Genomic DNA, 24,764 nt, shown 5'->3' with positions numbered 1-24,764 from the left:
CATGGGTTTTTTTCCCCCCTGATTGTAGACATTGTTATTATCCTTTTGGAAAATCAAGAAAACAGGAAAAAACTTTAAAACAGAGAACAGAAAGCATCCTCCATAAGCAGGTATTTGGGTTTTATGTAGAATTATAAAGCAGTATTTCACATGGTCTTTGTTTCTTTGGTTTTAGAGGATCTTCTGCGATAGTCGCTATCTTTAGTTCTCATGCTTATAGGTTCTGTTTATACACCTAATTTTTTAAAAAAATTTATATAACACAAACAGAATTCTGGTATAATCATTAGTATTTCCAATAGTTATTTTATGGTTAGAATGGAGAATTTGTTAACTCCCTTGTGCACTTGAAAAATCGACTACTCACCAGTAGGGCATATTTTACATTATTTATGAATCCTTTTTGATCAGAAACTTCTTGGTGGATAGAAAAATCTTTGCTTTTAAAGGGTGTGTGACTACCCTCCTCTCAACTTGCCTAATAGGTTGTCTTCTGGAGGGGAAAAGGAGGGACTGGTTAGATTCATGATCCCAAGAGAAAATCCTTTTTTTCCCCTTAGGTCAACTGGGTAGAAACTTCTAGATGATTGGGGAATACCACTGCAAGGAAACAGGTTTTTGTTACCTTGGCTCTTTGCTGAGAGTGGGAAAATGCGGGACAGAATGAATCTTTGTTCATATTTCTGCTTTTTTACGTCATTTGGGAGGAATTTGGCTTGTGGTTTTTAACATCTGTGGAATAATGGGCTTCAGCGTTGGAAGCAGGGTAGGGGACATCTGGTTGCCATTTTTCCCTGTAACATCTTTGCCATGCTTCGTTTGCCCTTGATAATGCAGAATATAGTCTGTCAAGTGAAGTATTCACTGCATTATTTGTGTCCATGGACTCCTTCCCCAAGTCTACTTGTGCTTTTTTTTTTCTTTTGAAGATTTTATTTATTTATTTGATAGAGACACAGCGAGAGAGGGAACACAAGCAGAGAGTAGTGGGAGAGAGAGAAGCAGGCTTCCCGCTGAGCAGAGAGCCTGATGGAGGGCTCGATCCTAGAACCCTGGGATCATGACCTGAGCCGAAGGCAGATGATTAACGACTGAGCCATCCTGGCGCCCCCCCAAGTCTACTTGTTCTAAAAGTACCAAGTAATACCCCTAAAAATTCTCTTGCTTCTCTGCCGGTGTGCGCTGTCCCAGATCATCTTTGCGCAACACTCATTTTTGCTCCTCTGGTCCATCCTTTTCTAAAGTTTTGGTCACTTCTTTCCTTGCAGTCCTTTATTCTGTAGATCACTTTAGTCCCACTGACTTCTTTCAATTCTCTTCCTGGTATTTTCCAACTAAGGATAGTCTCGGAACAAGTGTTTATCCATTTTGTGGGTGGAGAGGTGGGCGTGGCCTTACAGAAACTGATGGGGGAGGGATTGTGACTACTCATTAATAATGGCTGTTTTCTGTTACACAGGGTTCAGAGTTGGCCCTGTGGTCCATGTCTTTGGCCTTGGTCTTTGGTGACACAGACCCTGTGTTCTGAAGAACAGTGGAGTCACCACACTGAACCGTTTAGAATTTATGAGTGTTTGTTCATAGGAAACCTGTTTACATGATTCATGAAACTGGTTGATGAGGACTGAGTGGAATTGGAAGATAGCAGAGCTTAATGGACCTCCCCAAACCCTGCTGTGTTGCAGATCTTGGCTGATAGTGTCTTATTCATGTTGAGAAGCTGGTTGGGCAGGAAGGATATGTGGTCTGGATATTGCATTAGCCAGCTTGGCATTCAAATTCGCCTCAGACGTTTGGGGCATTGCAACATTTATAGAAATGTCCCTGTGGTAAATTTCAGTGCCCTGTCTCTTGTAATTCTGCATGTTATTCTTTTGTACCAGCATGATGTCTTTTTATAGCATTGTTGCTCATCCAGTTGCCCGTGGTGCTAAGCTGTGTTCTCTATTGTGATGGTTGGTCCCAGTTCTATGGAAGCTTAAGCTCAAAGCCACAGACAGTTTTCATTTTTCTTAATGGAAGTTTGGGACTTTTCCCCAGGCAAATATGCTGGCTTTCTTTTCCTTTTCTTTTGTATGTTGGCTTTTTTTTTTTTTTCCTATCTTTTTGTTGTTCTCTTGAAAATATAGAGATTTCCCCTTTTTTTTTTTTTTTTTTTTTGAAGAATAACCACTACAGCATTTTGAGTATATGAAAATTTGGTAAATGGGTGACTTTTCTCTGTGATTGACAAAGAGCTATATGTTTTGGAGGCATACCTCTTAGTACCTGCTCCTTTTGGATTTTATTTCTTTTTTTTTTTTTTTTTTTAGATTTTATTTATTTATTTGACAGAGAGAGATCACAAGTAGATGGAGAGGCAGTCAGAGAGAGAGAGGGAAGCAGGCACCCTGCTGAGCAGAGAGCCCGATGCGGGACTCGATCCCAGGACCCTGAGATCATGACCTGAGCCGAAGGCAGCGGCTTAACCCACTGAGCCACCCAGGCGCCCCTTGGATTTTATTTCTTAAGTCTATCCCCATGAGTGCCAGCTCCAGCCACACTGGCTTCCTTGCTGTTTCCTCAACACGCCAACCATGATCCGCCACAGGACCTTTTTATTTAATGCTGCCTTGAATGCTCTTCCCCATCCTTCCACAAGGCTGTCTTCCTCACACCCTTCAGATTCAAATATAAGCTTCTCACTGAGACTATTCTTGGCTACCCCTCTGTAATTTCACCCCTCCTTCTGGCCCATAACATTTTATATTGTGCTTCCCTATTTTTGTTGTTGTTGTTCTCTCTTCCGTTGCACTCAACAGTATTTAATATGGTACAGTTGACTCTTGAACAATGTGGGGGTTAGGAGCCACAAGCCCTGTGCTGAAAAAACATGTATAACTTCTGACTCCCCCTCAACTAAACTACTAATAGCCTACTGTTGACCAGAAGCTTTACTGATAACATAAACAGTCAATTCACACATATTTTATATATTGCATGTATTATATACTATATTCTTACAGTCAAGTAAGCTAGAGAAAAGGTCAAGAAAATCACAAGAGAAAATACCTGTATAGTACTGTACTGTATTGAGAACAATCCACATGTAAGTGGACCCAAGAAGTTCAAACCCATTGTAGTTCACAGACGAACTGTATACTTTTTACTTATTGTTGACCTCCCCTTTCTCTCTCTCTTTCTCTCTCATATCACTTCCCTGAGGGCACGGTAGGGTTTATTTCCTCTGTATTCCCGGTGCTTAGAATGGTGCCTGTCCCATTGAGGAATTATGATGTCATCACATAAAGCACTTGATAAATTAGGCTGTAGGGAAGGAAGAAGTTTTGTGAATGATTTTTGTTGGCTTCTACCCGTCATAACTGACCTCCTCCACATTTTAGACAGCCCAGTGTAAGCTAGCAATCAGTCCACTCCCCTCACATAACAGTATGATTCTGAGGTGAATTTTGAAGCTCATGGTTGCTGGCAGGCTTCAGGGTTGGTGAACTCTCATATTTGCTGTAGACAGGCATGTTCCATGAAACCAGTGAATGCCCCATCTCTACACTGGTCTATTTCGTACATTTCTTAAGACGTCCACAGGTAGTAATAGATGCAGCCTGATGGATTTCTGGGAGGCTAAAGACAGAGTGTATTTGCTGTGAGATGGGTTAATGGAATCTTTGGGACTGAAATTCCATTATCTTTTGTCCACGGATAAAAGGTGTATGATTTACTTATCATTTAATCCCACATACAGCATTGGCAGTAGTGCTAGGTGAGGGGGTGTGAGGAGAGGGACTTGTAAATAGTGATAAGATGATGGGAAGTAAAACTCAGTCTGGCAGGGTCTGCCTAGGATTTTGCTGAGAGCACAGCAATACTTAATTAACTGCAAACATTCTATTCAAGATAAGACTATAACAGTTGCCTTGGGGAAAATTCTTTTGAGTCAATATTTGTTTGATCTTTCATATAGTATTTTGGCTCTGCTTTAACCCACTGAGCCACCCAGGTGCCCCGTATTTTGGCTCTGCTATTCATGCAATGGCAAAGTTCCTATTAAACATGCCATTTTCAAGGATTTGCTGTGTTTACCTACCCGGTCAGTCCTGGAGGAGGGAGAGGATCAGAATCACTGTTTAAATAGAGATTCGGAGGGGTTTCAAGCAAATCTTTAAAAGTGGAAATCCTTCGTTTCAACCAGTTGACAAACAGTTGTTAAAAACCAGGTTAAGTACTCTGGGGGATTTCAAAATACAGAATGAAATCTTTGCCCTCAGTTTACTTACCATGTAGCTGTAGAAATAAGACTTCGGTCCGTATATTTGACACGATACGTATGCTAGATGATGATAATGGTTATGATTTACTGGGTAAGTAACAGCGCCTAGTGCTGTCCTGGAGCTTTTCTAACCCTGAACTCACTCATCTCATTCCCCAGTCGCCCAGTGAGGCAGGTGCTTTTGGATTAAAGTTTTGCATAAATAGACAGTGATATGGGAGCTTGGAGAAAGAGGATACCAAGGAAGCAGAAACAGGTGAAGGAGAACTTGAAGACGGACGTTTCTCAGTCTACATCTAACAATTGGGAATGGCTGAGTAAAGTGAGGAAGGGGACATAATGGTCATGTGTGGTTTTGGCTTGTAATAACCACTTTTCTCTCTTGAAAGTTCTTTAAGTCTTCCTAGACTCTCAGCACACATGTTTCTGGTGAAGGAGACAATAAACAATATGTCAGTAAAGTGTACGAAACATCAGTGTGATAAGTGCTTGGAAGAAGAATAAAGAGGGGGCCCCTGGGGGGCTCAGTCGGTTGGGCGTCTGACTCTTGATTTCGGCTCAGGTCATGATCTCAGGTTTGTGGGACTGGGCTCTATGTTGGATGTGGGTCCTGCTTAACATTCTCTCTCTCCCTCTCCCCACAATTCTCCCTTAAAAAAAAAAATAAGGGTGCCTGGGTGGCTCAGTGGTTAAGCCTCTGCCTTCAGCTCAGGTCATGATCTCAGGGTCCTGAGATTGAGCCCCATATTGGGCTCTCTGCACAAGGGGGAGCCTGCTCCCCCCCACCTCTGCCTGCCTCCCTGCCCACTTGTGATCTCTCTCTCTCTCTCTTCAAATAAATAAATAAAATCTTAAAAACAAAAAACAAAAAACAAGAAAAGGAAAGAGTGCTGAGGTGCTGGTAGAGGGGATTTGTAATTTTAAATAGGGGGTCTGGGAAGGCTAACAGGCATTTGAGTGAAGAGAGCTGTAAGGCACCTACGGTAAGACCCTTCTAGGCAGAGGGAACAAAGGTCCTAGACTGGCGACTCATCTGCCTTGTTCAAGGCACTTCAGAGTGGCTAGAGAGGAACAAACGGGGGGAATGGTCTGGGTGATGGCTTTAGGTGCAATGCCTGCCTAGTTACCATTGCTAGGGCTGTGATGTGGAAGGGGCTCATCAGACTTGGGAGTGAGGGGAATGGCCCTTTGGCAGCTGTTAGTAGTTTCTCCAGCCCTATGCAGCTTAGCTCCTCTTGCTTTTAACCGGCAGGCCCAGCTCGGTGGCTCTCTGTTCCTGATCCATTGCTGACGTGGGCAGAGGCCCTCACACCCACCAACTGGCAGGTAAGAAACCAGCCACGTGAGCTCGAGCCCTGGGTGAGAACACCCACGTGAGCTGAACGGCACTCCCACCACAACCCTCACGATGTATTTTTGGCCCGTAATTCTGAGTGTCTTACATTTCCTGCTTGGCATAGACGTTTCTGCTGGAAACGCAGTCCTCTTGGCGGGGTCCAGCTCTGTGCCTGGTTCTCGACATCTTCCCCGCCAGGCCCACGCCTGTGTTGCTGGGAGTTAGTGCTGGTTCTGGGCTGTATCTGTGGCTCTTGGGGGGCTCTGTAGAGGGTTAGGAAGAGCTACTGTGCTGCTGTAGCCTCCTTTACTCCAGTGTTTCTTGGTTCTCTCCCTACCATTGCCTTGTCAACTAACAGACGTGGAGACTGGAGTTAGGCATGGTTGACTCTGGTTCTGCAGACACATCTGCTGGGCTGTTGGCTTCCTCCTTGAGGCTGAGCCGGGACATGGGCTTGTCTGTCTCTGACCATTCACCTTGCTCCCACGCAGCTGAGCCGGTCCATTCTAAGCACAGGCTAGACCTGAAAGCGAGAAGATGGGGCTCTGGAGTTGGGGGGGATGAAGATCCCCACGGGGTGACAGCTGTGTGGGTGGAGAAGGAGGGCGGAAGCGAGCCATCAAGGGAAGGAAGCCTCAGCAGAATGCGGGATCATCTGCTTTATGTTGATGCGGTAAAAAATAGAGCCCAGACAAGCATTCAAGGGTGTATGGATGAATATCAGTTTAGAAGTTGCAAATGCTACCGGCACTTTCAGAGCGTCCTAGAGCCGAGTCGTGACCAGGTTACAGAAGAATGTGTTTTCTGCAGAGCCCCTGCCTGGGAGGGTGCGGGCGCAGACAGAGTCCTTGTGGGTTAAGATGAGAACAGACGTTGGAGTTAATGTTTATTCTAAAGGTCAGCCGTGGGGTCACTCCTGTGAGGACACGCCCAGGAGCATACACACACTGGTACACACATTCCCTCCCTTTCCTGCCTATGGTTTCTGATTTCAGCTGCAGTTTCTTCTAGAAAGATCTAAAACGCCAACTTGAATGATGTTCGTAGGAACAAAGATAGTGCGAATAGACCCGATTCTCAAATTTACAGGCCAGGGATTGAGGTGATCGGAAGTTCTCTGCCTTTGCTCCCTGTTCCCAGCAGTGGGACCCGAGTTACTAGGGTGCACATAGCTTTTTTGAATCTACTATGAATCACTGTATGCTATGGGGCCCTTCCAGTGCTGGAGAAGAGTAATTGGGTTGAAAAATATTGTTATAATAAAAATGTAGTATTGGCATTGTCCTAGAAGCTGGTTGAACTAAGGGATATTCCCTCTTTGAAGAAAGATGCTAACTTATTTAAGGTAGGTGGTCTCCTGGGCCTCCCACTTAATTTCCTGGGAAGAGATTAATTTGATTTAACGTTTATTGAACTTCCAGAATATCCTATGAAATGCCTTAAAATTTTGAAATACTATTTGTTTTCTAAATAGGTAATTCACTCACCCGGTTCAACATTTAAAAGTTGGAAAACATTCTCCAGCTCCTCTCCTCCAGTTGGCCAGATTCTTCCTCAAGGCAGCCCATGTTCCCAGTTTCTGATGTATTTCAGAATCTATCAGGGTTTAAGCTTCCAAAGAAAAGACACCTTGTTTTTTCTTAAGAACTTTGCCTTTCATAAAAACAAAGGGAGTTAATCATTTATAGCTGCATTTTGGGAACTTTTGTGATGACAAAACTCCCAGATGCTGAAGTCTTCCCAGAGTGTGGTCCTCAGACTAGCAGCAGCAACTAGCCCCTGGGAGCTTGCTGGAATGCTCTCTCAGGAGCTGCTACCCCCAGCCCCCAAAGCAGAATTAGCCTTCCATAGATCACAGGAGATTCAGAGGCACGTGGACGTTTGAGAAACCACTGCTGTGTATCCTTTTCATACCATTGGCCTCAGGTGGCAGAGTGACTGAGGTCCAAGTGAAATGGAGAGAGGGAGAGATGGTCTTAGTAGAGCTCTCCCCACGTTATTCTTCACAATTGTTGCTAGAGTTAAATGATGGTGATCTCTTCTTAATTTGCAGCATAGATTTAGGTGGTCTATAAGCTTAGTGATTTTGATTGTGAAATTGAAAATCTTTCTCTCCCTTTCTCTCATTTCCCCATGAATTGTTCTTAAATCTTGGACATTTGCTGGAATTTCCTTACAGGGCTGTAGGTCCCGAGTAAGGTAGTATTAAACAGGTGACAGAAAAACCTAGAAACAGCCAGTCAGGTTTAGGTTGACAACTTGTGTTTTGATGCATATGTATGTTTCTGGCTGTGGTTTTTATATTGTGTTTTGCAGTGTTTATGTACATTTGATTACATTTCAATGTTTCTGAGCATCTGAGCCATTAAGTGTATGTTTGTGTTAATTTCAGTGTGGTGGAGTTAAATAGTTTATGGGATTCTGAAGAAAGACAAATTTTAAAAAGTTGTCAAACTTTTGACAGAGGAAAGAAGTAAACTTGTTTGCTCTTTGTGAATGGGGAAATAGAGGGCAGAAATTATTGAAATAATGGATGAACTTGTAAATTAGTGCAATTTGACTATGACTGAGTGTGACTAGGAACTTGAGAAAAAAATTCACAAGAAGGAAATTAGAAATTATCACAAGACTATATCTTTTATAATTAAATATTTCTAATCACTAAAGGATTTACATTCTAAAAAGCAGGTGAGATATACCTGTATTCTATATGTATTCATTGCTAATGAGATACATTTTGGGGAGTATTGTGGCAGAGTTAGAGGAGGAGTGAAAATGGGCAGAAACAAAAGCAAGTAAGAACAAAGCCTGACCCTCTTCTAGGTGAGACAGATAAGCCTAGGGTTGGGGCCAGTTTTGCATAAGGAAGCAGGAGGCCGAAAAGAGGGGCAAGTCCAGGAGACGAAGGGATTCTAGGAAATGGGAATTTGGGAAAGTAAATGAATATCCCTGAATATGGGAAAGTATAATGTCAGGATTTAACCCTGCAATGCGTGAGACCCCTTTTGGTAGTCCATTATTGACAACTTTAAAATTATTTGCTCATTTGGATAATTACCAGGCCAAATTCTAACTCTATAAATCTATTTTCAAGGAATGTCTGAAATTAAAAAAAAAAAAAGTCTTTGGCATAAAGATGTTCTTTAACGTGAGATTTATAATAAAAATGGAAAGTGAGTTAATTAACAAAAGGGGAGGGATAAGTAAATTCTACATCCATAGGATGGACCTTTTATAGCTGCTGTAATATTTATGATCTATATTAAGTATAAACCAGGATAAGGATTGGGTGGAAAAGATAGGAAGCAATGCTGATTGTGAGATGGGAATTTTTTTAAAGACTGTTCTGGATCTAATAAATATACTATATTAAGGATGTACTACCTGCAAAAGTAGAATAAAAAATCCTCACTCTAATTTTATTTTTTAAAGATTTATTTAGGGAACGAGTTTAAAAGCGCACATATGCATGTGCCTGTGCGTAGTGGAGGGGCAGAGCAGGAGGGAGAGGAAGAAAGAATCCTTAGGCAGACTCCATGCTGGGTGCGGGGCCTAATTCAGACCTTGATCCCAGGACCCTGAGACCATGACCTGAGCTGGAATCAAGAATTGGCCACTTAACTGACTGAGCCACGCAGGTGCCCCCCCCCCCCCAAAAACCAAAACTTAAATAAAAAAAAAAAAAAAAAGACCAAGAGTAGAAAATGAACAGAAAACTTGAGTATCCTTATTCAGTGGAAGATGTTATCATTTAAAATCTGAGGTGTTCAAGGCATTTTTGTGAATACCTTAAAGGTAGCCTAAGCTTATAATATACTGGGGTTGAAGTTACTTATGTAGGGAGGACGAAGAAACCCTTAAAAGGGAGAAGTGAGAACATTACTAACTCAGGCTGTGCATAGTTTGCAGCCCTCCTCAACCCCCATATATGTGCTGCAGGCATTTGTAATTTGTGGAGAGAACAACCTGTGCCTCTGGCTATAGATCGCCAGGCCGCTGGCTGGAAGGAATAGTTATGGCCAGGTTAGTGACTGGTGTCCTGCTAAAGGCCACAGAAGGCCTTGACAGCTCATCTTTAATTCCCAGGAAGTCCCTTGCAATCTTGAAACAATATGCACCGGGAGCATCAGCTGCCCCTAGGGATGGTCTGCAGAAAGCTCTGGAGAGTGGGGCAACTCCCCAGCAGCCGGGGAAGGTGAGGGCTTGGGTTTCTAGAGTGGCTTAAAGAACCATCTGGACATAATTGATTAACTCTAAAAAAAAAAATCCCTTTGTATTAGGAAACCATTTTATTTCTGTAACACTTTGATTTTTTTTTTTTTAAAGACCATGTGATCTATAATAAGAAGTGGTGTCTGCTGGAGTAACTCTTCAAAGGGCTGTTTTTAAGTGATTTGAAGGGAGTGACTTTTAAGGTTTTTGTCCTTTCTTCAAGTGCTAGGTATCTTTTTAGTGGATAAATTGTAAATTTAACAATGGAGAACTGGTGTTAATCACTCTGGCCTGTACCTTTCAGCTTGTCATTTGCCAAAAGTGATCTGGTGTCCCTGAGGAAGAAGGGGAGTTGGATGGGCCTCAAGTCCCACAGGGGTAGCCTGGGGCTGACATGGAGCTGTTGTTCCCTGAAGCAAACCGCTGCTGTTGGTTTGAGAGGCTGCTTCTGAACTGCTCCATCCTCCCTAAATAGGAAAGGTAAATTCTAGAATTCACACGAATGTGACTGGGAACACTGCTAGTTTGCCTGGTGGGCTGGCTGGAAAATGTCAATAACACTGTGTCGGGCCAAAAGAGCATACTGGGAGGATTGAGGGAATCCCAGACAGAGGGGGGAGTCTGCTCTCCCCAGGCACTTCCAGCCCCCACACCAGGTGCCATGATGCCTGGATAGAGGCCTGTTTCCTGCTGTAACCAGATCTTCATTTGTATTGGCCTCTGTTTCCCTCTCTATTCGTGAAACACTTTTCCCCTATCCTCTCTCTGTGTGTTGGAGGCCACAGTTCCTTTCTGTAAACCAATGATTTGAAATGTGGAAGTTACCGTGGTCCTTTTTGGGGATTAAATTGATGACCTTGGTCTTCTCAAGCTATCGACCGGTCTGCTTCCAAGGCTGGCACACACATGGAGGGCAATACTCCTATGCATTATACCGGAGAGGAGCCTAGAGCCTTTGGTACTCATTTCAAGGGTAGTCCTGGGAGTCAGCTAGTTTTAAAATTCAGAAGAGCAAATAGAAATTTCTAAGCTAGTTGTTACTAAATTTTCACCTTTGAAGACCAGGAAGTATTACCACTAGTGGGGTACCTTCGAACTTCACTTTGTGCACTGCATGCTGAGCTCTGTGAGGTTAAGGCTAGGCTCATTTCATCCATGCCTGGGTCTGATTGTCAGCTCTGGACTGGCATTTACAGGTGCTCATTATTTGTTCCATGAGTAGATTGCCATTTCATAAAATTTAACTCTAAGCATATTGTTGTAGCAAATACTAAATTTAATCCAGATACTATTGATGTTTGCTACAATTTGGACTTTGGCCATAGCTGGCACATACCAGAGATCAATTCATAAAACCCACCCCTAACACTGACTGCTTGGAGAGGCTCATTTTTATTTTCTATGGCCACACTTGAAATGGACAATATCATGCAAACTTTTCGCTAGACGGATGTTTTTGGAAGAGATTGTAGATGACTTCCATATTACGTTCAGAAGTGAGTCAGAACTAGCCTTCTTTAAAGTGTTATTAGTTATTAAAATGCCATTTCTATTCATATTCTTTTTTCCCCTTGCCTCATTTTCAGTAGCTACATTCCTTTTAGTAGATTTAGGCCTTTGAAAAGTAATTCATTCCTGCAATGGGAATTAGGAGTCTGGGGGGGAAGGTATGCTAGAGGTGGCTGAGATTTGTAGGATGCAGAGACACTCTTGAGGACAAACTAGCCACCTTTTAGACAGAACCATCCTAAGCCATCTCAGAGGAGCTAGCAGCTCCTAGGGATGGAGATTTTGTCATTTCTTTCATGCTTTGACTTCTCACAACTTTTTGCAGCAGATATTTTTTTCTTGGTTTCTGAATTCTAGTGAGGGCTTTGTGTCTTAAAGCCATCCATTTATTTCTCTGCACTTATTTTTTCTCCAAGATAAAACTAGAACTGCCCTGTTACCTGACATGGCCAGGCCTGCTGGGCTGAGGAGATGGATTCATTTAGTAGGGCTGTCATCACAAACTCACACAGCCAAGTGGCTTAAACAACGGAAATGTGTCTGCTCCCAACTGGGAGGCTGGAAGTTTGAGATGTTGGTGTCCATAGGCCCCTGTTCCCTTTGAAGGCACTTGGATCTGTTCCAGGTCTCTTTCCCAGCTTTGGTACTTCCTGTGGTAGTGTAATTCCAGTCTTCACACGAGGTCCTCTGTGGTGTGTGTGTGTCTATGCGTCTGTGCCTAAACTTTCCCTTTTTATAGGGATGCCAGTCATGTCGGAATAGGACCCACCCTAATCCAGAATAATTTCATTTTAACTAGTCCCATCTAGAAGGACTCTATTTCCAAATAAGGTCACATTCTGAAGTACTGGGTGTTAGGACTTCAACATACAAATTTTGCGGTGGAGGGAGGGTGGAGAGGGGCGACACCATACACCCCGTAACATGATGCAAGGAGTTCATATAGGATCAGGAGGTCTGAAGTAGCAGGCTGTGTCCTTTCTCTCAAGTTCTCAGTTCTTCCTTTTTTAGAATCCAGTGTCTTAGGAGAAATGCCAACCTGGGACACATACATTTGCTGTCTGACTAGGCTCCTATCTAAAAAGACCAGACTGAAATGAACATTCGTGGAGTCTTGATTTAATCAGAATGTTTTTCTATCAGGACATTAGTAACCTCCAGTCTCTTCCTGAGTTCAGCGGCCACCAGGCCAAGGTGCAGGATCCAGGTCTGCTACTATAGACAGACGAAGACATGGCTGCCTCTGCTGACTGCTGCTGGGCCTTGTTTGTTCACTGGCTTCTTTGAGATCCCAGATAGAAGATGTAATAGAGGATCAAAGGCCTCTGTAATTACCCCCACCCCCCCACCAGCGAATCTTGCTAATGCCTGTGGAGTTATTTGTACGGCTATTGCAGGGACTGGGTCCAATTTCACTTTACATACAGACTGTGATGTTGACTCCTTGGTGCCCTGAGCTCTCACTTGCTTTAAGTGGACGACTATTACCACAGTCTCTTGGGGTGGGGGAGGGGTGGGGAGGTGTTACAGAAGTCCTATCTCTCGGTGAAGGGAAGATTCCATTGTCTTCCTATTTTTTACATTTTTTTGAGATCTCCTTGACCTATGACATTATATTAGTTTTTTTTTTTTTTTAAAGATTTTATTTATTTATTTGTCAGAGAGAGAGGGAGAAAGAGTGAACAAGCATGGGCAGACAGAGTGGCAGCAGAGGCAGAGGGAGAAGCAGGCTCCCTGCTGGGCAAGGAACCCGATGTGGGACTCGATCCCACGCCACTGGGATCATGGCCTGAGCTGAAGGCAGCCGCTTAATCAACTGAGCCACCCAGACGTCCCAACATTATATTAGGTTTAAATGGGCAACAGAATGGTTTGATATTCATATAGATTGCAAAATGATCACAAGTCTAATTAATATTCACTACATATAGTTACAACATTTTTTCCCTTGTGGTAGAAACTTTTAAAGTCATCGTGCTATATATCACATCTCCATGACTTGTATATTTTATAACTGGATGTTTGTACCTTTTAACTCCCTTCATTCATTTTCCCCACCACCCATCCCCTGCTTCTGACAGCCACAAATCTGTTCTGTGTATCCGTGAACTTGGTTTTTTGTTTTTTAAATTCCACATATAAATGAAGTCATGATACGGTTTTTGTTTGACTGGTTTCACTTAGCATAATGCCCTAAAGGTCAATCCATGTTGTTGCAAATGGCACGATTTCATTCTTTTTTATGGCTGAATAATATTGTTATATGAAAAATATATACCGTATTTTATTTGCCCATTCACCTGTTGATGGACGCTGAGGTTGTTTTTCTGTCTTGGCCATTGTAAATAATACTGCAATGAACATGGGATGGTATATATCATTTTGAGTTCCTGTTTTCATTTTCTTTGGATAAATACTCAGCAGTGGATTTGCTGGGTCATATGGTAGTTACATTTTTAATCTTTTGAGGAACCTCCATACTGTTTTCCATAGTGGCTGCACCAATTTACCTTCTCAGGATGGCACAAGGGTTCCCTTTTCTCTGCATCCTTGCCAACACTTGTTATTTCTTGTCCTTTTTATAATAGCCTTTTTAACAAGTGTGAGGTGATCCTGCATTGTGGTTTTGTCTTCATATTTTTTTTTTTAAGATTTTATTTATTTATTTGACAGAGAGAGATCACAAGTAGATGGAGAGACAGGCAGAGAGAGAGAGAGAGAGAGAGAGAGGAGGAAGCAGGCTTCCCGCTGAGCAGAGAGCCCGATGTGGGACTCGATCCCAGGACCCTGAGACCATGACCCGAGCCGAAGGCAGCGGCTTTAACCCACTGAGCCACCCAGGTGCCCTGTCTTCATATTTTTTTAATGAAACTTTTTATTGAAGTATAACCTGCGTGCACAGAGAAGAGTGCAGTTCAGTGAATGTTCACACACTGAACATCCCTGTATTACCATCGAGCCAAGACACTCCCTGCCCACTGTACCCCTTCCTACTCCCTCGTCCTCTTTCCAAAAATAACTACTATTTTAAATTCTAACAGCATTAGTTATTCTCACTTGGTTTGAATTTTATTTATATATCTACGTACTTGGAAATATATTTAACTTAAAAATATTTAAATAGGGGCACCTGGGTGGCTCAGTGGGTTAAAGCCTCTGCCTTCGGCTCAGGTCATGATCTCAGGGTCCTGGGATCGAGCCCCGCATCAGGCTCTCTGCTTGGCAGGGAGCCTGCTTCCCTTCCTCTCTCTGCCTGCCTCTCTGCCTGCTTGTGATCTCTGTCTGTCAAATAAATAAATAAAATCTTAAAAAAAAATTTAAATAAAGTACTTACTTTGTATAGTCACAGTATGTACTTTTTCAGTGCTTGGCTTATTTTGGTCAACATTATATGAGATTTAGCCATGTTGTGGCCTCTGGGGATGACCATTTATTTTACAGGGGGAGGAAATAGAGTTTTTCTCTTACTCTTCTGAGTTCTTGACTGAGAACTTTTAAAATAAAAGACAGAGTAACAGGGCGCCTGGGTGGCTCAGTTGTTAGGAATCTGCCTACAGCTCATGGCATGATCCTGGGGTTTTGGGATCCAGCCTCACATCGAGTTCCCTGCTCAGCAGGAAGCCTGCTTCTCCCTCCCCCACTCCCCCTGCTTGTGTTCCCTCTCTCACTGTGTCTCTCTGTCAAATCAATAAATAAAATCTTTAAAAAAAAAAAAGAGTAACGAGAAGAACAGTAGTTTATTCACATGTATACCTTACATATACATGAGAGACACTGAAAGAAAAGTAATTCCTTGAGGCAGTTTAGAATTCAGAATTAAATACCATCTTCTCAGGGAAATACGAGTGGGATGTAGGGCTCCTAGGGAAGAGCAAATGATTTTTAGGAAAGCCGAAATAAAGGGCCCTTAGAAGAACAGAAGAGAAGTAGGACATTTGTGACAAAGTCTGGATGTGGTGTTGACTTTCCGTTGTCTTTCCTGTGACAAGAGTCTGTCTTCCCGGGTTGATGAAACTCCTGGGAGGATATTTATGATAATTGAGCTACTTATGGAGGAGCTACTTATGTCTTTAGGCAGATTGGGGAGTTCAGAGATGGCCTCTCCCTGCGTTTGCTGTTTCTCAAGTGCCTCCAGCTCAAGCTGTTCGATCCCTGCTCCCTAAGTGACCCACGTTGGTGGCAAGTCCCGAACGCCTGTGGTCATCTTTTGGGGTGGCATATTCTGCTACTCTTCAGTTCCAATCACTGTATGATATTCCGGTGTAGTTTTCCTATTGGGAGGAAGTTACTGTCTTCTACATAGGGACCACGGATGTAAGCGCAGCAGTCACTTGCTGGATGGTTTGCTGTGCTTTTTGGGTACGTGTTCATGTAATTCAGCTGCTGCCCTTCAAGATTCGGACGCCTGCCTAGCTTCCTTGGGGTTTGAAGGTCTTTTTTCCTCTTTATTATATCCCCATGGCATATTTGAAACTTAATTTTACCCTCTTAGTAACTTTCTGCAGTAACTTTAAGGACAGAAACATCTCCTTAAAGTCTTCTGAATGTTCTGCCACTAATGTGGGAAGAGCCGTGAGCAGTGGCAAGTGGCTAGATTTGCCATGGCCTGAAGGAACAGCTCGGTGAAGTATGAGATCTTTGCTTCTCTTGCTCTGATTGCTATGGTGAACATCAGGAAGCAAGCTGGGATTTTAATTGTAGTACATTCTTTCTGATGATAAATGATTATGGATGCCTAAACAGGCAAGAATTTGAGGGGTGATTTGCATTAATGGTTTTCAGGGGAGAAAGGGTGAACCTCCTTCTGCCCCCAGTACCAATTACCTTTTTTTTTTTTTAAAGCAAAGATAACTGACTCTCCCTTCCTTGAATGTGAATAATATCACAAATTAGTTTTGAGCCTTGGCTTACAAGGAGTGTTTCAGTCAGTAGTTGATTGTAGTATATAACGATTTGCGGAAGATTGATCACATCTGGAATTCCATACACTGTGGTACATGTCAGACGCAATGTCTGGTGCATAGTAAGTAGTCAAGAACTGTGGTTATCTTTATTGCTGGAAATTATTTGGGATTTTTCTTGTGCCAGCCAAAGGCCCAGGGTGGCTGGACTCCACTGTGTGGTTAATAATTACTGCTGGAAGAGCTAGTCAGCGGAACCTGGCTGGGCAAGGCCATAATTCAGGCCTCCCTTTCTACCTCATTGCCTGTAGGAAATAAGGAATCCAGGGTGTGGAACAGCTTTCTCTCTCCTTGCTTGGGTGCTCCTGGGTGTGCCGTCCATGAAGGAAACCAGATGCCCGCACATGGAGCAGAGGCAGACAGCCCTATCTCCCAGCTAGAGTCTGGAGACTCTGGACAGAGTATCCTTGAATGGGAAAAAAGTAGCACAGCTTGCTGGGTGGGGCATCACAGCAGAGCTGTTAGGACAAAAAGAAATAGCTTCCCTAGGCCATGCCACTACGCCACACCCAGCAACAGCATTTTTTCTATCTGCTCCTGCTTCTCTCACGTTTCAGACATCAGAGCACTTCATCCCTAAATATTTCAGAAAGCATCTTCTAAGAGGAAGGACCTTTTCCCTTCATTACCTGAATATGATACTACACCTAAGCAAATTAACAGTGACTGTTTTATTATGCTTTTCAAATTTCCCTGCCTATTCAAAAATGTCTTAGAGGTTTTTTGTTGTTGTTGTTTTAACGGTAGGATCTAATCAAGGTTCATTCATTGCATTTGAGATGTCTCCTTTGTCTCTCTTAGAACATCCTGCACATCAACTTCTTTAACTTTTTGGAGAGTCTAGGCTAGTTGTTTTGGAATATGTCTTGCATACTTTATGGGTTTCTTGATTGTTTCCTCATGTGTTATGTATGTGTTCTATCTTTTGTATTTCCTTAAAACTGGAAGTTAAGTCTAGAAATGGGAATAAATTCAGGTGAAACATTATCTTGGTCCATTCAGGCTGTTAAAACAAAAATTCCATCGACTGGGTGACTTTTTTTTTTTTTTTTAAGATTTTATTTATTTATTTGACACAGAGAGAGAGAGAGAGATCACAAGTAGGCAGAGAAAGAGGGGGAAGCAGGCTATCTGCTGAGCAGAGAGCCCAATACAGGGCTCGATCCCAGGACCCTAAGACCATGACCTAGCCGAAGGCAGAGGCTTAACCCACTGAGCCACCCACGTGCTCCTCGACTGGGTGGCTTTATAGACAGGAGTTTATTTCTCCCGTGTCTGGAGGCTGGAAGTCCAGGGTCAGAGAGCCAGCATGGCTGGGTAAGGGTTCCTTCTGGTCTGCAGACTTGTCATTGTAGCTTCACAAGCTGGAAGGAGTTAGGGAGCTCTGTGGAGCCTTTTTTTTTTTTTTTCAACAAGGCACTAATTTGTTCATGGGATTAGCTCCACCCTCCTGACCTAATCTCATCCCAAAGTCTCTACCTCCTAATAGCTAACACCCTAAGAGTTAGGATTTCAGTGTAGGAATTTTGGGGACACAAACATTTGGACTATAGGAGACATTTTGCCCAAACCCTGTGGTGGGTGATGCTGTGAGTTGCCTACTGCTGAATGTCCTACTGTCACGGTATTACTGATGTGGAACTGCCAGATCTTTCTACCGCAAAAGTACATTTTTTCCTTTGCAATTAGTAAGAATTTGTGGGGTGGTTTTTGGCAGAGTGCAAATATCTTCTTTTTTTTTTTTTTTTAAAGATTTTATTTATTTATTTGACAGAGAGACATCACAAGTACACTGAGAGGCAGGCAGAGAGAGAGAGAGAGAAGGAAGCAGGCTCCCTGCTGAGCAGAGAGCCCGATGCGGGACTCGATCCCAGGACCCTGAGATCATGACCTGAGCCGAAGGCAGCGGCTTAACCCACTGAGCCACCCAGGCGCCCCAATATCTTCTTTCCTAACAGCTTTTCAACCAAGTTTTTGAGCTTCCTTTGATCCCTGCCTCAAGCTATTACACTGGTGTTGCAAAATGGGGGTTTTGTAATTCTTTCAGTGCTTCCACAATGAGCTGCTGGCCTTCTTTTTTTTTTTTTTTTTTTTTTTAAGATTTTTTTTTTTTTTTTGACAGAGATCACAAGTAGGCAGAGAGGCAGGCAGAGAAAGAGGAAGAGAAGCAGGCTCCCTGCTGACAGAGAGCCCAATGTGATGCCGGGCTCAATCCCAGGACCCCGGGATCAATCACAACCTTAGCTGAAGGCAGAGGCTTTAACCCACTGAGCCACCCAGGCGCCCCGCTGCTGGCCTTCTTTAAACAATTTTCCTCATTCACCCTTTTTGTGAGTATCAGTATAGATTTGTGATTTTTTAAAAAAAATATCTAATACATTGTAAGCAATTATGGCTGTGGTTCTTTTTGATACTCTGGTAATCCTGCATGTTGAAGGACACACGTTTTGCTAAATGACAAATTCTGCTTGTAAAAAAGTGGAGCCCTTTCAAATAGCTTGTTAACTCTAGGCACCTGGCTTAGAAACCGGGATGTTTTGAGTGTGCTAGCACTGGGCTGTGTATGTGTGTGGGGAGTTAGTTCTCTTTAAGGATCAGCTTTGTTCAGGGCAGTTGTAAAATTGTGGAACCTAAGAAGAGCTTTGATGCTGAGAATTGCCAAAGCGAAGCAAAGAGGAGAATGAGGATTCTATCTGGTAACTTCTGTGTTAAGGTGACTTAAGTCTTTTCTGATTAGAAGCATTTTTTTTTTTTTTTTAAATTTATTTAGTCAGAGAGAGAGAGCGAGAGCGAGCACAGGCAGACAGAGTGGCAGGCAGAGTCAGAGGGAGAAGCAGGCTCCCCGTGGAGCAAGGAGCCCGATGTGGGACTCGATCCCAGGACGCCGGGATCATGACCTGAGCCGAAGGCAGCTGCTTAACCAACTGAGCCACCCAGGCGTCCCTGATTAGAAGCATTTTATTAGCCTATTTCCATTTTTATTTATTTTTTTTTGTCCAGGAAGAAAAATGAAGAGTGCCTTGTGGGAGAGGACAGGAAGGTAGCTCTGTTCACAAGGCTCACCAGTGAAGACTGGGATCCCCCCGCCAACGAGGAAGTTAGGCTCTCATGCCTCTCTCTTACTGCAGGCAGCGGGACAAAGGTCCATTAAAAACAACTCTATCAAAATCCAGGACTTGGCCAGGAAGCTGTTCTCAGGGGCAGTGCCTGGGCTGTTTCAGTGCATGCATGGATGCACCTTAGCTCAAGGGTTCCAACCAGAGTGCAATGCAGCCCATTTTTTTTTCCTTCCAAAATGAAATGTTTCTAGACTATATGTCTCCACTCGCATACACATAAACACTTACCCGATGTAAAACAGCCTGCCCATATTTACATATTTACATATTTGACTATAAAGTCAAAGGCAGCTGAATCTAGAAAATGGGAAGGAGTCTCCTCACTTGCTGATAGAAAGGCAAGGAGAAAGATGGTTGGTTTGGGTTTGTGAATAGTGGGCTTTCTTGGAAGCGCTCCCCTCCACACATGGCACTCCTTTCCTCCCTGCCCTGGGAGGGGAAAAGAGCCTCAGAAAATGAGCAGTCGTGGGGCCACGAGCTTCAAGGTATCACAAAGTGCTAAATTTAAAATCTGGTGCTTCCTCTCTCCTTCCTTTTTCCGGTCTTACTCCAGAGTAGTAGTCCCTTTGTGCTCCTAGTCTACCTCTTTCTTCCTCTACAAAATGTACTCAACAGTGTGTGATAGGAATGGAGATTACCTATTCTGGGAACCTACAATCTGTGACTTTGCCTTGACTTGTCTATTGAAGGGGTCAGGGAATTTTTGGTTCTCGTTGCATGAATTCCCGTTGTTTCTGTGGTGAGGATTTTGTGTCCTCACAAGATGTTGAATTAATGATAACAGGTGTATCTTGAAAAAAGTCTTTATATTTCAGAGCTACAGGAATCCATCCTTTAAAGAACTTAAATTTAGCCAAAGGCATTAACATAACATAGATTCATATGCAATTGTATGGGCTTTTTAGCAAATGGACTGACCTTTGGATAGTGGTTCAATTTCCAAATGACCACTGGGTCCTAATGACTTACATGGCAAAATGAAATCATTGTGCACTTAAATAATGTGGCTAAATCGTCTTTCTGGATCACTTCTTTCCATTTTAGACCTGCTTTGTTTTGGCTCAAGCCAGAGGTCAGAGGTATTCACAGAATGTTAGGAATGGAAATGATCTTTATCAATGCTGTCAGTACGCTTAGCCTCTTCATGCAGGATTATTCATATTAAACCAGACATAACAAAATTCTCTATGTAAGACTTAAATATGTGGTTCTACTACAGAAATCTTTTATTTTGAAGGAATATCCTGTTTCTTAACAAAGGTTATCTCAGACCGTTGGGGAGAGAACTCAGGAGACCCAATGATATTGTTTATATAAGGCAAGGTAAGGCATGTTAAATCTTTAAAACTTGATACGAAAACACTAAGAATTTCTTTATTCATGTAATTATTTACTGATTTCTACTAAGTGCCTGGTACATGACCGGTGTTGACATTTTGAAACCCACAGCCTGGGGTTTGTAAGACTATAAGACCGGCTGTAAGGTCTGTAAGACCACAGGCTGTAAGACCTGCATTCAGCAAGCAAACATCAGTTGCAATAACATAAAGCCTTCTGTATATTTTCATTTACCCCATTGTGTTGATTCCATTATATCTCTGCATCATGTGAAGTTGAGGTTTCAGATCTAAATGAAGGACCTATAAAGGGCTTTATCCTTATATGATAAATAAGTGAGCAAATGAATAAATGATTTAAAAGACTGTACCTAACTGTCCATCTATGGTAGATTGATTTTGACCATCATCTGTCTTACTGAAAGTCTTTGGATCTTGTTTCTGGCATATTACATTTATTTCTCTTTTTTGGTTGCAAGTTTTTGGTATTTTTAATAATTATACCACCTATAGCCTCATTAATGTTGTTAGCAGGACAAGTCTAAGACCGGCTGTAAGGTCTGTAAGACCACAGGCTGTAAGACTGTCTTGAGCTATGCCTTTTATGAGCTTCCCTTGGCATTCTTTGTTTCATACTGGGACAAATCTACCTAAGTATACTATAGTCCACTTTGTATTCTTCTTGTCATCAAATCATCTTTCCATCATTTTACCCATAAACCAACCACCATTTACTAGTGATTCCTGTGAATCACATATTGTGCCACCTCTGCAATAAAAACCTAGAGAAGACATTGGTTGTAATATGATACAGGAGAAAGTAGTATAAAAGGACAGTTTTAAGACTGTGTGACAATTTTAATCCAATTTTGAGGACCACTGGTTTAGCAACAATTGGTTCAGGATGGTGATTTGCTTGGAAAGTTGGGTGATAGTTCATGAGAGCAAGTGTGGTGTCCAGAGTAGTTGAGGGAGGCAAGGTTGGGAGGGAATAAGAGCAGGAAGGAAAGAAAGAAAGAGATGGATAGAGAGAAAGCCTGTCAGAGTGGAAAAAAAGTGCAGCTTTTAGGATCTAGCTGTTTTAATGTGTGATGAATAGGAGGAAAGTAAGAAAGCTGGAAGGACTGGAAGTTGGGATTGATGTGGAGGTTTGAGTTAAGGTGTCAAAGATCATGCTAAGGTCTAGTGTATGGTTAGAGGTGATAGCAGAGCTGGAAGGAGGGTGAAAATGTTGGTATTGAGGTCAAATAATTGTGATCCTAGGGTGTTGAGTAGGCTGTCTGTATGTGTGAAAGTCATCTCAGATGACATTGGGGCTTGGGATGTTATGAAGACCGTGAACCAATGTGGAAATGACTAGGCGATCTTTATAAACTAAGACAGGTGTACAGGTCTGGAAACGGCCTTGAAATTTGAGATTCATGAGGCAGATACTGTGAGTTAAAATCCTGTATCTATTCTTCCTTGACAATCATAATTTTTAGCTGAGAGCATAGCTGCCCAGATTAAGACTACATTTCCCAGCCTACCTTGTAACTAGGTAAGACCATGTGATTAAGTTCTGACCAATAGAATATAAGTGGGAGTGGTGCTTATGTAGTTGTAGAGCTTCTTTAGAAGTCTTCTCTCTTCTGGCTAACTCTCATGTGCTTGTTCTTTTATGAAATGACAGTCCTCCTGTTCCATGAGGTAGAAAGTACTTCTGAGGGTGGTAAAACAGTTAAGTTAAGAAATAACCTGGGCTCCTCCTGACATTGTGAAGCCCGCCCCTAGTTAACTTCTCATGTGAGAGAGAAATGCAATGTCTTACCTCCAAAGGCCATTGCCATCATGGGGTTCTGTCCCTTATAGTCAAATGAATGCTTCACATAGCTCAGGACTCGGGGGAGAGGATAGCTAGCATCAGTGGGGGAAATAAGTAACAGCTCTAAGAGAGAGCCAGATTTCAGTTTAAGTCAAGAGGTGGAAACTGTGTTCTGATACGAGTTTATGGATGCCAAAGGGCTATTTTATGTGGAAACAGGGGTGCCAAAAGGTACAGTGGAAAGCTTTGAGGAAGATAGCTACCAAAGAAAGCAAGGATGGAGAATAGTTCTGGAATGCAGAAGTGGGAATTTACATTTTGGCAGAGATTGAAGAAGAGAGGGATGCAAGGCAAGTGGTGGAAACTGACTTCAAAGACTCTAGCAGATGTTTGATGTAGTCTGCATTGGTCCAGATGCAACTGACCCTAAACAGGCAGGAGGCCCGATGGCCATAGGAAATTGGAAGTAATGTGTGTTGGTGCTGAGGCCTGGAACAAAAATACGCCCTGGTCAGATGGGATCTTGTGATGGACTGTGTCAAGATACCCTATCAGCATTTCTGTGAATAAGACTGGGACCAGTGTTCAAGAAGGAAATAAAGGTAATATACTGCCTGTCGTTCTGGGACAATCCCTGGTGGTTTCTGACAATCTCTACTTTTTCTCTAAGTGCTCTTAGGCCATCTCTTTAAAGATCAAGGTTAGGTATTTTCCCTTGGATTTGACATTTTGAGGTGTACATGGCTCACCGTTCATTATCTAGACATGAACTGGATATCTTTAATCTCTTTCCACATGTGTATTCTTACATCGCATTTTGTTATCTGTGGCTCTTAGAATTTGTGATTTTTCTCTTTCCTCAAGACTTTGCTTTCTTGTATGTATTAGGAATCTGCACTTTACTTCTTTAGCTCTTGTGGGTGAATGATTTTTTTCCCCTGATCTATGACAGTCACTTTAAATTATTTTTTCCCACTGACTCCCAGCTCTACTGGTTTGGTGATGCATTTTCTGCTTCATTTGTGGCTGTTTTTTTTTTTTTTTAAAGATTTTATTTGAGATAGCAAGTGCACGAGAGCAGGAGGAGGGGGGGAGGGTAAGAGAGAGAGGAAGCAGGATGCCTGCCTGGCTGGATCCCTGGTATCATGACATGAGCCAAAGGTAGATACTTAACCTACTAAGCCACCCAGGGACCCCCTCATCTGTGATTCTTAACAGTTACTCAGACTCCTTTGCATCAACTTTGTCCTAATTATAATGGAATAAGAATTTTCTTGACTTTTGTTGTTATTGTTGGTACCTGATCTAATGGAATATGGCTTTGGTACCATGGAATTGATATATAAAGTGGTGAAACAATAAATGGGTAAAATAAACATATATAATGATGAGATTTCTCCCAGCAAATAAGAAAATAATTATCTACTTAATTTTTGGTCCAGATTTAATTATTTTTGGTCCCTGTGTGTGAATGAATACACATAAGTAAATAGTACATAGAATAAAGCTCTTTTTTCTTCTTATTTTTAAAATGTTTGTTGTGAAGATTTTAATACCAGCATATAATTTCACTAAAAGTAAATGACCTCTGGACCTGAGAAAGATTGGACTCTGGCTCCCATTTGAAAAAAATGGAAAAAAGCTTTGTAACTTCATTTCTAGAATGCCAGGGACATAATACAATCTTGAGGACATACTGTACATGTAAAGATCATAATTAGATTTGTTGAACCAAATAGCCAAAGGATTGTCTGAAAAATACCTCCTCAACCCCAGGCAGATGGAAATGAATAGTTAGAGGAGAATGTTCCTCTGGGGTTAACCGCTTGGGCATTAAGTTCTGGATATGGTAGCTATTAGAGCAGGAGAATAATTATGCATTTCCTGTAAGACTGAAATTCTTGAAAGCATTCATTAAGTCTCAGATGGATTCTTTTTTGGAAAGAAGAATGAATAAAATGAGATTTTACTTTAAACTTCGTTTAAATGAAGGGACATTTATGGACAAAAGGAACACAAGCACTATTTGCAATCCCTATATTTTCACGTCTGATCCTTGTCAGGACGTAGGCCTAACTTGTTCGTTGTAAGGCAGGATCTTCACATCATCACCATGTTGTTCCATTGTTTGGCATTGCTTAGCCTCTTGTCAAAGGACTTCTAAGGAGGAATGGGCTTATATCAAGTCGCAACTCCAAAAATAGCTATCAGAACAATAA

The 24,764-nt window shown here is 42.3% G+C and overlaps 1 protein-coding gene across 12 annotated transcripts in view; it reads left to right on the top strand.

Moving 5' to 3' along the window:
* LYPD6B (LY6/PLAUR domain containing 6B) overlaps positions 1-24,764 on the top strand; it is a 180,127-nt gene that overhangs the window by 26,779 nt on the left and 128,584 nt on the right. For 8 of the 12 annotated variants that reach the window (XM_059394317.1, XM_059394310.1, XM_059394314.1 and 5 more), the window contains one exon: positions 5,520-5,593. The exons of the other annotated variants lie outside the window; for them this stretch is intronic. The gene's annotated coding sequence lies outside the window, so the exon portion shown is untranslated. The remainder of the gene's footprint in view (positions 1-5,519; positions 5,594-24,764) is intronic. 12 annotated transcript variants of the gene reach the window in all.

Source organism: Mustela nigripes, chromosome 3 (genome assembly GCF_022355385.1).
Source record: "Mustela nigripes isolate SB6536 chromosome 3, MUSNIG.SB6536, whole genome shotgun sequence".
NCBI lineage: Eukaryota > Metazoa > Chordata > Mammalia > Carnivora > Mustelidae > Mustela > Mustela nigripes.
The sequence above is the reverse complement of the archived record's forward strand: the minus strand, read 5'-3'. Positions and strand labels throughout refer to the sequence as shown.